Source organism: Drosophila melanogaster, chromosome X (assembly GCF_000001215.4).
Source record: "Drosophila melanogaster chromosome X".
Taxonomy (NCBI): domain Eukaryota; kingdom Metazoa; phylum Arthropoda; class Insecta; order Diptera; family Drosophilidae; genus Drosophila; species Drosophila melanogaster.
In genome coordinates this window covers 22789198-22799463 of record NC_004354.4, presented here as the reverse complement: position 1 = coordinate 22799463, position 10266 = coordinate 22789198, and the positions used below count along the sequence as shown (strand labels likewise).

The following is a 10266-nucleotide window of genomic DNA, read 5'->3' as shown; positions in this document are numbered from 1 at the left end:
TTTGTGTGCCCGGGTGTCTGTTGGGTGGGTGGTGGTGGTGGTGTGGGGAAGGTGGGTGGGTGGTGGGGGGTTGTGTGGTGGCGTTAAGAACGATGAAGGAGCTTTGATTTTGCGGTTGTGGGGTATGGAGTGGGAGTGTAGGGTGTGGATGTTGCACGCCCACCCTTCGACCCCGCCTCCCTTGCATTAGGTAATTACTTCTTTGTGACGCCCGATGAAGTGCAAATTCATTAAGCTGATGCACTCAGTCCTTGAGTTGCGGATTGCGTTTTTACAATTAATCAATATGCAGCGCCACTCCACTATCAAATGAAATCGCTCTTGTCCCTTTTAACGTTTTAATATGTATAATGGATCAGGTGCATGAGAAACAACGGGATTTATTATTTATTATTTTATTGTAGTTAATTCACTCTGAATTTTGTTAGATAAAGGTGTGTTTGACCAAGATAGCTATGTTCAAGATACGTCTAAGTCTATCTATATAAAGCGCAGAAAGTTTTAAAATTTCAATGAATGCGAGCTAAACGTTCTTTTTGGGGTATCCAACTCCATGTGTGCTGATAATTTAACAGCATAGAAGGCTCAGTTAGAATTTGATAAAATCCAGCGCTCACAAGCATTGGCTCAAAAAATCTCTGGCTGCTTCCAAAAGATCAGGCGGACGTGTTAAACAGAGGAAATCGGCACTACGCAGGCCTGCATCGGATTATGACAGGGAAATGCAATTTGGTCTCTGAGAAGCCAGAAATTCGAGCTCAAAGCAAAGGATCTGTCCATTTTGAAGGGTGCACTTGCCCTACCCCTTCGGCAAAGAAATAAACTTGCTTATTGCATTGAAATGCAATTCCTACTTGCTACATTCATGAACTGCACAGTACACAGACAACATGCGAAATAAATTTCCGAGCAGCAGCAGCAGCAGCAGCTAAAAGAACGAAAATTTCCTCATCATTTCGTTGGTGGATTTTATAATAAATAATTTTTACTAAAATTCCAGCACACAGACAGAAGATGGCCACTCAATAAAAAAAAATAAATAAGGACACTGGCGCTGCAGTGGAAAACGCTCGACAAGAACCAGTCAGTAGGAGCAAAAGGACGAACAAAGCTGAGCGCAATACAAGTAATGGGAGTGAAGTCAAACAAGGGTCAAGGGAAATGGAAAAGAAAAGCGGAATGTGGAAAGTGCATGCCAGCAACAGAAACACTCGAAGTTTATAAAAGGCGCGACGACGTCGCCGCCAAACTTTTCCAATACCCTGCAGAAAGCGTGACTTACGCATTTCTTATCCAGTTTCTTGGGAAAAGGTGCCGCCTTGCGATGATAGGCATTGTTTTTATTGGGCGATATAAATATAGATAAACATTTAAAACTATCAATATTTTGCGATCATTCAAAACAATATTAACCGACACAGATATATAATAGATTCCTCTATAGTGAATACCATCAATGTAATTCAAGCATCTATGGCTGCTCTCTCTTCTGTAGTTTCATCCTTATGAAAAGGTATCGGTTTAAAAACAAGCAATACATCATAGTAAAGAAAATATGTATTACCATTGGAAGAAATCCCAATCTTGTCCTTATAGGGCACCCAACTGACGGTCATTCGGACACATACCAAGGTTTTTTCAGTCCACCGCTACGTAAGACAAAGTAGAGGTCTATCACAGGACCGCAACCCACGTGTGCGTGTGTTGGCCGTGCTGTATCGCCAATTACTGTGAATGCTTGAGCGTACAAAGCGTTTTATAAACCAACTCTGAATTTTGAACGGGGACCAGCTTGGTTTTTCAATGCCAGTCACGCTTGGACTTTATCTAGGAACTTTTCCAGCCCTCGTACTCCGGTTTCCGCACATCCATGCCTTTTACTGGAGCTGTCGCTGCTCTTGAACTTTTTTCGCGTTTGATTTTATTGCCAATTGACCAAGTTTTTGGGTCGATTGCTTATGTTATCACAGTGCTAGTGTGGGGTGGGGCGGAGCGGTGCGGAGCGGGGCGGTCACTTAAGATGCCAAGACAGCTGTCTCGGATGAGTATCTCGGCCTGGTATTTGTATCTGTATCTACGGCCGCGTATCCGTATCTGTGTCTTAGCCGTCGGCAATTCCCTAGATGGGTGCAGCGTATTAAAAATATTTTCAACTCACCTTTACGGTCACGTGGCATTCACGGAACTGCGGAGAAAAAGAGACCAGATGCCAATGGTGAATAAGAGAGGTTATAATGTATGTAGATTGTTTTAATCAAATTAAAATCGGCTGACACTGCTTAGATATCGAAAATATAGGCAGAAACTTTACGTACTCTTACTCGTGAATAAATTGAAATATTGTTTTCGTAGAGGGATTGGTAAGGGGCGACCACTAGGTAACTATAATAACTTAGAGAATCATTCGAATGGGCGAATTACAGACGGAAATCGTTTCGAAAACGATCTCAGATGTACACCAGGCTAATACCTACTTTTTGTAAATTTAAGAAATGCCGTAGAACCCATCGAATTTTAATATTCATACTATGCTCAACTTGTAATTTCATTGGTAATGGCTATACATACACCAACATACATGCATACTCCAACACTTTGGGATACTAGATCGGGCCGGACAACTCTTCAACTGATTTTGCAGGCATTCCCAACTCTGACGAATAGCCGCGGCGACACTAGTAAACGGTTGCTTAGTCGGCCAGCCACAACAATGCCCTTAATTATCGACTTACTGCAGGGCAAACAGCAGGCAGCCAAATACGCAGGGGAATATGGGAGTGGAGCTGCGTAATCTGTGCGAGTTAGTCTTAAGCATGATAATAGTAATAACATACCGAAATAATAATAACAAACAAATTGTGGGCGGATGCCGGAAAAAGAAAGACCCTAAAAAGTGAGGCCATGCATTGCAATAACGACATTGAGCTAAACTTTTTGGGTTCGAATATACGAATTGGTCCGCACAAAAAATGTATCTAAGTGCGCACACACTTCAATTAACAAGCAATACAATAAATGTAAATGGTATACGCTTTGTGTTTTCAGGTTAATCTCTTTCTTGCAATGCACTGTAGCTTTTATTAGCTGGGCTAGGGAGACTGAGCTCTTACGTATGCTAGCTGTCGTCGGGATATCGAGTGGAAAAGCGAGAAATGCAAGCCACAAAAGGTCGCCGGAAGCCGTGAAGCTGTTGGAAAGGAATATAGGTAATCCGTCCCACTCAAGCATTGTTATCATTTTAAACGGACGACGCACTGCCTCTAGTGGCTGGGGTCAATGTTTTCACACTCTTGCTATCAGCCTGATGTCATGCCATATTATAATGTTCGGATCGTATCTATACCAAAAGGGCTCATCGTTCCAGCGACAGAGATCTATAATGTAGTCGTTAGGATCTTACAAATGCATTTTACAATTCTTAAAATGTTCATATAGAATCATTTTTTTGTAGACTATTCAATTCATGCTATATCGACTCAACTACTAGCTCATTCATTAGCATTGATAACGATTGCTTAATTCCGCCTTGTGATTTTTTCAGTCGATTGATAAAAACTTTGCACTACTTCGATGACCGATTTCAAACTAATTTTTCGGAAATTAAAGCTCAATTACCTGTTGACTCTTTAATTGTTCGCCGTTGTTTGGTGTGCTCGGCTGCTACAAATTAGCCGTTGTTATCGCCTTTTGTTTGCCGGATATACACCACATCACACCATCTATACACAAGCATACATACATACGTAAATGTATAGGCCGGCTGGTCGGTGCACTATTGGAAAATTACCCACTTTTTATGGCCAAATCCAATTTTATGAAAGTCGGTAGATTAATATAATATTATTGTAAATGCATGCATTCATAATTGAGCAATGTTTATTTCTGCATACCAGAAATAAACTAATATGGCACCACGGCAAAGAAATCAGATGTTAAAATCAGCTATTGCACGCACAAAAACATTTATCTGCAACGTTAAGTTTTTCCCCCTTACAAAATTTGTAAGATCTTTGTAACCAAAGCGTTATGGGAACCTGTCAAAAGCAATCCAATTAAGGTGGCATATTTTAAGTGCATGGAACTGTCAAAGGCAAAAAAAAAAAAAAAAGTTATGTAAGTTGCCTTACATAAGCATTTGTTTGTCAATGACTTAACTTTCAAAGGAGATTTCGTATCATAAAAGATATAGGCTGGTGTAATCTAATGTTATTAATTTTGGCCAGAAAAAGTACGTAGATTTCCCATAGTGCGGTGCTCAGGCGCAAATGTGTGTGGGCTGGTATCTGTGTGAGAGCGGGGTTTGGCGTTGGCCAAAAATCAACACTGCCCAACCACTCTGATTGAAACCTGCAGCAAGGAAAGCTAATGCAAAATACAACAAGAGACAGTGCTTTAGTCGACTTCCCCGACTATCAGATACCCGTTACTCAGCTAGTAAATTTTATAATTTTTCTGGGGTATCGATATATATTGGTGTAAGGAGGAAAGTGACCAAAGTGTTTTTGGTACAACGATAGAAATTGGCAAGACAAACAATAAAACGAAGAAAAAGTAAAAAACATTTTTAAATGTGTGGTAAGTGGTAGTGGTAGTTTTGGCGGTCTGTGGGCGTTAGAGTGGGCGTTGAAAATTTTTTGTTGGCAAATCGATAGAAATCTTAAAAACTTATAAAAATATAAATAAAAATTATCAAATCGTGGTTCCAAAGTGTGGGCTTAGCCGTTTTTGAAACGTTTTTGGGCGTTAGAGTGAGCGCGGCAATGTTTGAAAACAAACTTGCGCTGCGTCTATGACTCTGGAAGCTGCATGCTTAATCTCAACATTCTAGCTTTTATAGTTCTTGAGATCTTTACGCTCTTACGGACGGTCAGACAGGCTGATAGACAGACAGGGTCAGATCGACTCGGCTATTTATACTGATTAAGTCTGTATATACTGTATATCGTCGGACACGCTTCCTTCTGCCTGTCACATACTTTTCAACGAATCTAGTATACCCTTTACATGTACGGTTAGCGGGTTTAAAAATAGCTAAAATCAACAAATCGAAAGCAAATTGAATCAGCCGAATGCGTCGACTGCAATAAAAAGATTTTATTTATGTTCGAGAGCAGGTTGAATAAAGTTTTTAGCATTTCTGAGATTTTTTGGTCCCTGTAGTTCTCTTTAAGGTCAGGTGTGTTAAATTCGTTTTCATTTTTAGCTATCTTCTTGTATTTATCTAGCTCAATTATCTAGATTATCTATGAATTTTTCTATCAAGTGATAGAAGTGGCAAGTGCCTGAAGCTTATATTTTTCCTGAATTTTTAAAGCGCAGCGTTGGCTGATGACTTGAAATGGCCTCAGGCCCATTTCGAAATTAAACATTTCGGCAGCGATAGAAACTTTGTGTTGCGCTTTCCTCCCCACTCCCCTTTTTGACCCATCGAAGCACTTTCTCCCAGTGAATCTACATATGCGTCGAGAACACAGAACAGAAACTCAACAGGAGCCTTCAAAAATGCGCTCATGTCGCAAGAGCGCAAACTTTATTGCGCCATATTTTCTCGAGACGAAAAAAACACACACACATGAGCAGGTGCACTGAGAAAAAGCCCTGCTGCTGGAATTAAATTATTAGGCAAATAGCGGCGTAAGAGAAAACCAGCAAAGATTGTATGGAGAGCGAGACTAGTGTGACCCAGCAATCAAAACAATTTGCCCATTTACCGATTCGGGTTTTTATTGGATCCAGCTTATGTGGTATATGGCAGCACGATTATTACTATTTACATGTAATGCACCCCACCGCATTTGCCTGTGCATGCATGCATGCAGCTTTTATCAGCGAAGCAGCGGAAAACATTTGTCCTGATCCTTTTTGTCAGGCCAAACTTGTTGGGTAACTTTTAATACCCGTCGTCTCACTTGAGGGTATTACTGCATTCCCGCAGTCTCGAGGTCCGGCACCCAGCCAGATAATACCCTGCTCCGAGGGCAAATACCCGGCTGATTGCAGGGTATAGAGGAGCGTCATCCGCGGAAGCGAACAGCGATGATCTCTTTTGCAGCGACACAAATATGCTCGACGAAATTTCATTGAAAGCCGACGACATAGCGCTGTTGGGACAATTTTGGCGATTTACGTGGCGCGCACATCCTTTTGAAAAATGGTCAAAAATGAGGTTGCGAAGGGGGAGTTTTCAAAATGGGCTGGCAGTTGGCTCGCACTGCGACAATTAAACCCTCGCACACGGAGAAATTCCGCCAAGAGCCGACTGGCGAATAAAATTGGCAAAGGGTGGCTGGGAAAAGCGGTGCGAACGGGGGAAAGTGGGGAAAGCCAGGAGAAAAGCCACTCAGACTAACGAGGCCAAATGCATGCGAACGGCAAACATAAATGCTGCAATACAAATATAAGACAGTGAAAGGAAGCCCCTGTGGTATTCGCTTTTTTTTTTTAATTGGAATCATTTGGAACGATTAATCACTGCTATTTTCATTTGGAGTATATAGCTTTATGTGCAAATACAGTTTTTCCCATTTCTTACTCATTAGGACAATTTTCCTTTTAACGCTTGAGCGTCAAAAGGGCCCTTTACTACCAGCTGGACATCGACTTGTTTCCTTGAATACCAATTAAAGGAATTTGTAGCCAAGCAACTAATCTGTATTTCAAAGTAAAATACGCGTAAGGAGTTGTACCAACCACATGCATGTAATTAATTAGTTTTTGAAGACGAATATAACAACTATCTTCCCCAATGAAAACTGGGAGACGATTGACTTCTATCCCGCATCTGAAGACCTCGAAGGTGTGGGGGTCTGCGGACGTTTGCGGAGATCAAGCACATGTAAATCACGTATCACGTTTTTCCAGCAACAGGAACAGTAGCCGAACAAAGCCCCACAAATCATGTGGCCAGCTCAGCACATAATGGCCATTTGGTGTTCAATGCGGCGTCGCCAGCTTCACCCGCAACAATTTCAATGAGGAATCGGGGGGTCGGTTAAAGGCCAAGGTGTTGAATTGATTGCCAAGGTTGGTGGACAGCTCACTGAATTTGCAATCCGGTTAGGGCCAAGAACGGGGCTCTGCGAGTCAGGCTTGCTGTCAAATTGTTCACAGGAAATCAGGAATTGATTTCAGGTGAGACTCTTTATAAGACCCCAAGGACCCCAAGTACATTAAGGACTTAAGTGCAAATATCAACCCATAGGGTGCAGTATTGGGCCAACAAAATCTTTGCAAAATGTATTGAGTTATTTGTTTTGGAAGCTTGGGCTTTGAGCGTAAGGAAACTGAAGTATGTATGTTGAGGTCGTGCAATCTCACTTTTTAACCGTCGGTGGCAGCTTATTGACTACTGATTACGGATAACTGATTAGCGTCTAACATCTTTATATTGTTTGACCAGATTCCCACCATTTGCACCCATTTCCCACCGTTTTCCATTCATTTTCGCCTCAATTTCCTCTGGACCATTGTTGTGATTTTCTAAGGAGGAAGCAAAAAAGATGGGATCCGTTTTGTAAGGCGATATTGTAATCAACAGGAACCGCTGAAAGCAGACATCAACCCTTCAAAATGGGTGCCCTCTTAGCCTTTTTTGCTCTTTCTTTTCCCTTTTTCTTCTCGCTGTTGTCCTTTTTACTTCCCTTCGGCTTTTGCTTTTTTCTGGATTTTACTTTTTTCCTTACTTGTTTTTCTACCTACTCACTTACATTTGTTCTTTCTTTTCCTTCGTTTCTCTACATTTTTAAGAATTACTTTGCCTCTCTGCTTTTTATCGTTTCCTGTCGTTCTGCTTAAGCAGATTGATTGTGGCTAATAAAAATGGTAGCAACAACAGAGTTTGACAATGCGATTGGGCCTTTAATGTTGCACGGCATACAGCCCCCTCCATCTCCTCTTCCCACCCTTTCACGTCTCCCCTTTCACCATTCTCCTCTGGCCCCTCCCATTTCCGTTTGCACTTTGGGCACAAAAGAGAGCGGCTGCAAAAAAGTCGGAAGTGGCTTTCTTCGATGCCTTCCTGTCGGATGCTCAGGGGAGTTTTCCTGGGAATGTTAAAGGCGAAAAGGGGCAGAGGGGCATCCTTGGAAGGCTAAGGGTGACTCAAGGAGAGTTAAGGGGGCGTGACAATCTTGTCAACCAGCGACGGCTGCAGTTTCCCCCATCCGCAGATCACATAATGGCAACAATAAGGAAATCGCATGTGCAGAGGCCACAGGCATCTAGATTGAGGAAAAGGCGCCTTAGAAGTGGGAAATGGTGAAGGATAGTGCTGTGGAACGGGGAACGTGGAGGGAAAAGAGGACCCTGTTTTCCCATGCTGTTGCTTCGTCATCAAATGTTGATGAACAGTAAAACGCGTAAACGTAACATGGCAGTGCACAGAGCGGGTAAGGCGGAAGTGGTGACAAGCGCAGAATACTGGAAAAATTGCGGGTATAGAACGGCAGAGGATGTTTGACAGGAGAGCACGCCGCATTATGCTGGGCAATTACGAAGACGTTGTATCGAAGTCAAGCACAGATTTTACTTTCTCTGTTTTCTCGGTCTCCTTTCGAGGGTATTGTGATTTTGTTGCATTCAATTCAAATGTAAATTCAAATGTAAAACTAAAAAAGTGGTCTAACTCCGAAAAGCCGACGTTTTCATACCGTTGCAGTTCATACTTTTCTTTGTCGTGGCTGACAAGCCATATGTTTTTCTATCATTTACGTCTAGTTTCTATAAATGATACCTTTCAATGGCCAAAAACTTGATATTGAGTGGTTAGATTTAATGAAAATCTCATATACATTTAAAAATCTGTAGGCATGCTTGCGGGCGTTAAAGTGGGCGTAGCAAAGCTTCGTGAAAAACTTTGCACCGCAGGCAGATAGTTAATTGTAGCATAACCCAACTTTGATGCTATTGTAGGGCCTTAACAAATTTCGTATATGAGGAAATTTCAACATTTGTTTTTTCTGTGGGTGGTGCTGCTTTTCTTTTCTTTGCCGGCGGCAGTTTGTGCATTGCTTTTGAAGTGGCAACAATTTCGCCACGATTCTCTTGGTCTTTCTTCGGTTGCTGTTGCTGGAGGAGCCTCCATTATTCCGCCGCCATATGCCATATATTCTCCATCTGCCACTGTCACTTGTTTGGCTTTTCCCGCCAAAGAGGGTGGCTGCTAATGAACGAAAACTCACTTAAAACGGCACTCTCAGTAGCCAACATCACCCCATCCACACACGCGCGTAGGTTTTAATTTCATTTGTATTTCGATTGAAAAATTTTTGCAACTTTCTTAGGCCCGGCGAGCCCGGAAAAGTATGCTATGAAATATTGGAAATGCGCGAAGAGCGCTTTTGATGTTTTGCATGAATAGCTTTCGTACCCACCCACACATACACTTCGCCCGTCACTGTGTGTATGCGTTCTTGGTCTCGGCTTCTCCTCGACGCTTTTTCATACATTTTAATTGCATTTTTCGTATCAAATTCATATTTATTATGTGAGTGAGCTTTTCCCATTAACAAGAGGAAATTAAAACGAAAAACTCCTAAAGCAACCCGAACACGCAAACACTTGCACACATGACGGGAACAGTTTATGATCGCCCCATCCAAGCCGCTAATTGCGTTATTTTTGTTTGTTTGATTTTCATCAAATTGATATTTTGTTGGCCTTTCATGTCGTTGGGATTGTTTTTTACATCTGACTGAAATGAGGGATGCCTAGCCAAATAATTAATTAAATACTGTGTTTTATAAAAGCAAACCAAATTTTGACCAAACCAAATTTAGTTAAAAATTCAATGACAATTATTTCGTAAAAAAAATGGACCTGGTATTAATTATCAAATTAACAGGGCTTTTTAGCCTTTGCAACAGTAGTAAACGATAGTGGCTAAAGTGGCTCTCAGCCTTTCTGATTCAATTTTGTGATTTCTTATTTCGTTTATGGCGTTCATTATAATAACTAGAGAGTATGTTACGCCACGTAATATATAGAACTGTGTCAGTTCCTTGCTTACTGCTATATTTAATCGAACTGTTATCGCCAATTTTCGGAACTAAACTTTCCGCTTAATCGAAAAATTTAAAAATATTTAAATAAATGGCAAATGTTTCAGCTGCTCTCCTCGCCTTTGAAGTTTCATTTTTTCATTTTGCTACCAGCCCACGAAAAAGACCCACACATACATAAGCGAAAGCAATCTTTCTCTCGATAGTAGACCGGGTATTTATACCCGTTACTCGTAGAGTGAAAGGGTATGCTAGGTTCGTTGAAAAG

General features: G+C 41.5%; 1 long non-coding RNA gene across 1 annotated transcript in view, besides 2 other annotated features; it reads right to left on the bottom strand.

Moving 5' to 3' along the window:
- Positions 1-1781: 1781 nt before the first annotated feature.
- The window catches only part of lncRNA:CR44997 (long non-coding RNA:CR44997), a 140359-nt gene continuing 131874 nt past the window's right edge, over positions 1782-10266 (bottom strand). The window contains exon 4 of the long non-coding RNA NR_123990.1: positions 1782-2185. This is a non-coding gene — a long non-coding RNA (long non-coding RNA:CR44997). The remainder of the gene's footprint in view (positions 2186-10266) is intronic.
- Positions 4376-4994: a mobile genetic element.
- Positions 10216-10266: part of a mobile genetic element that runs on past the window's edge.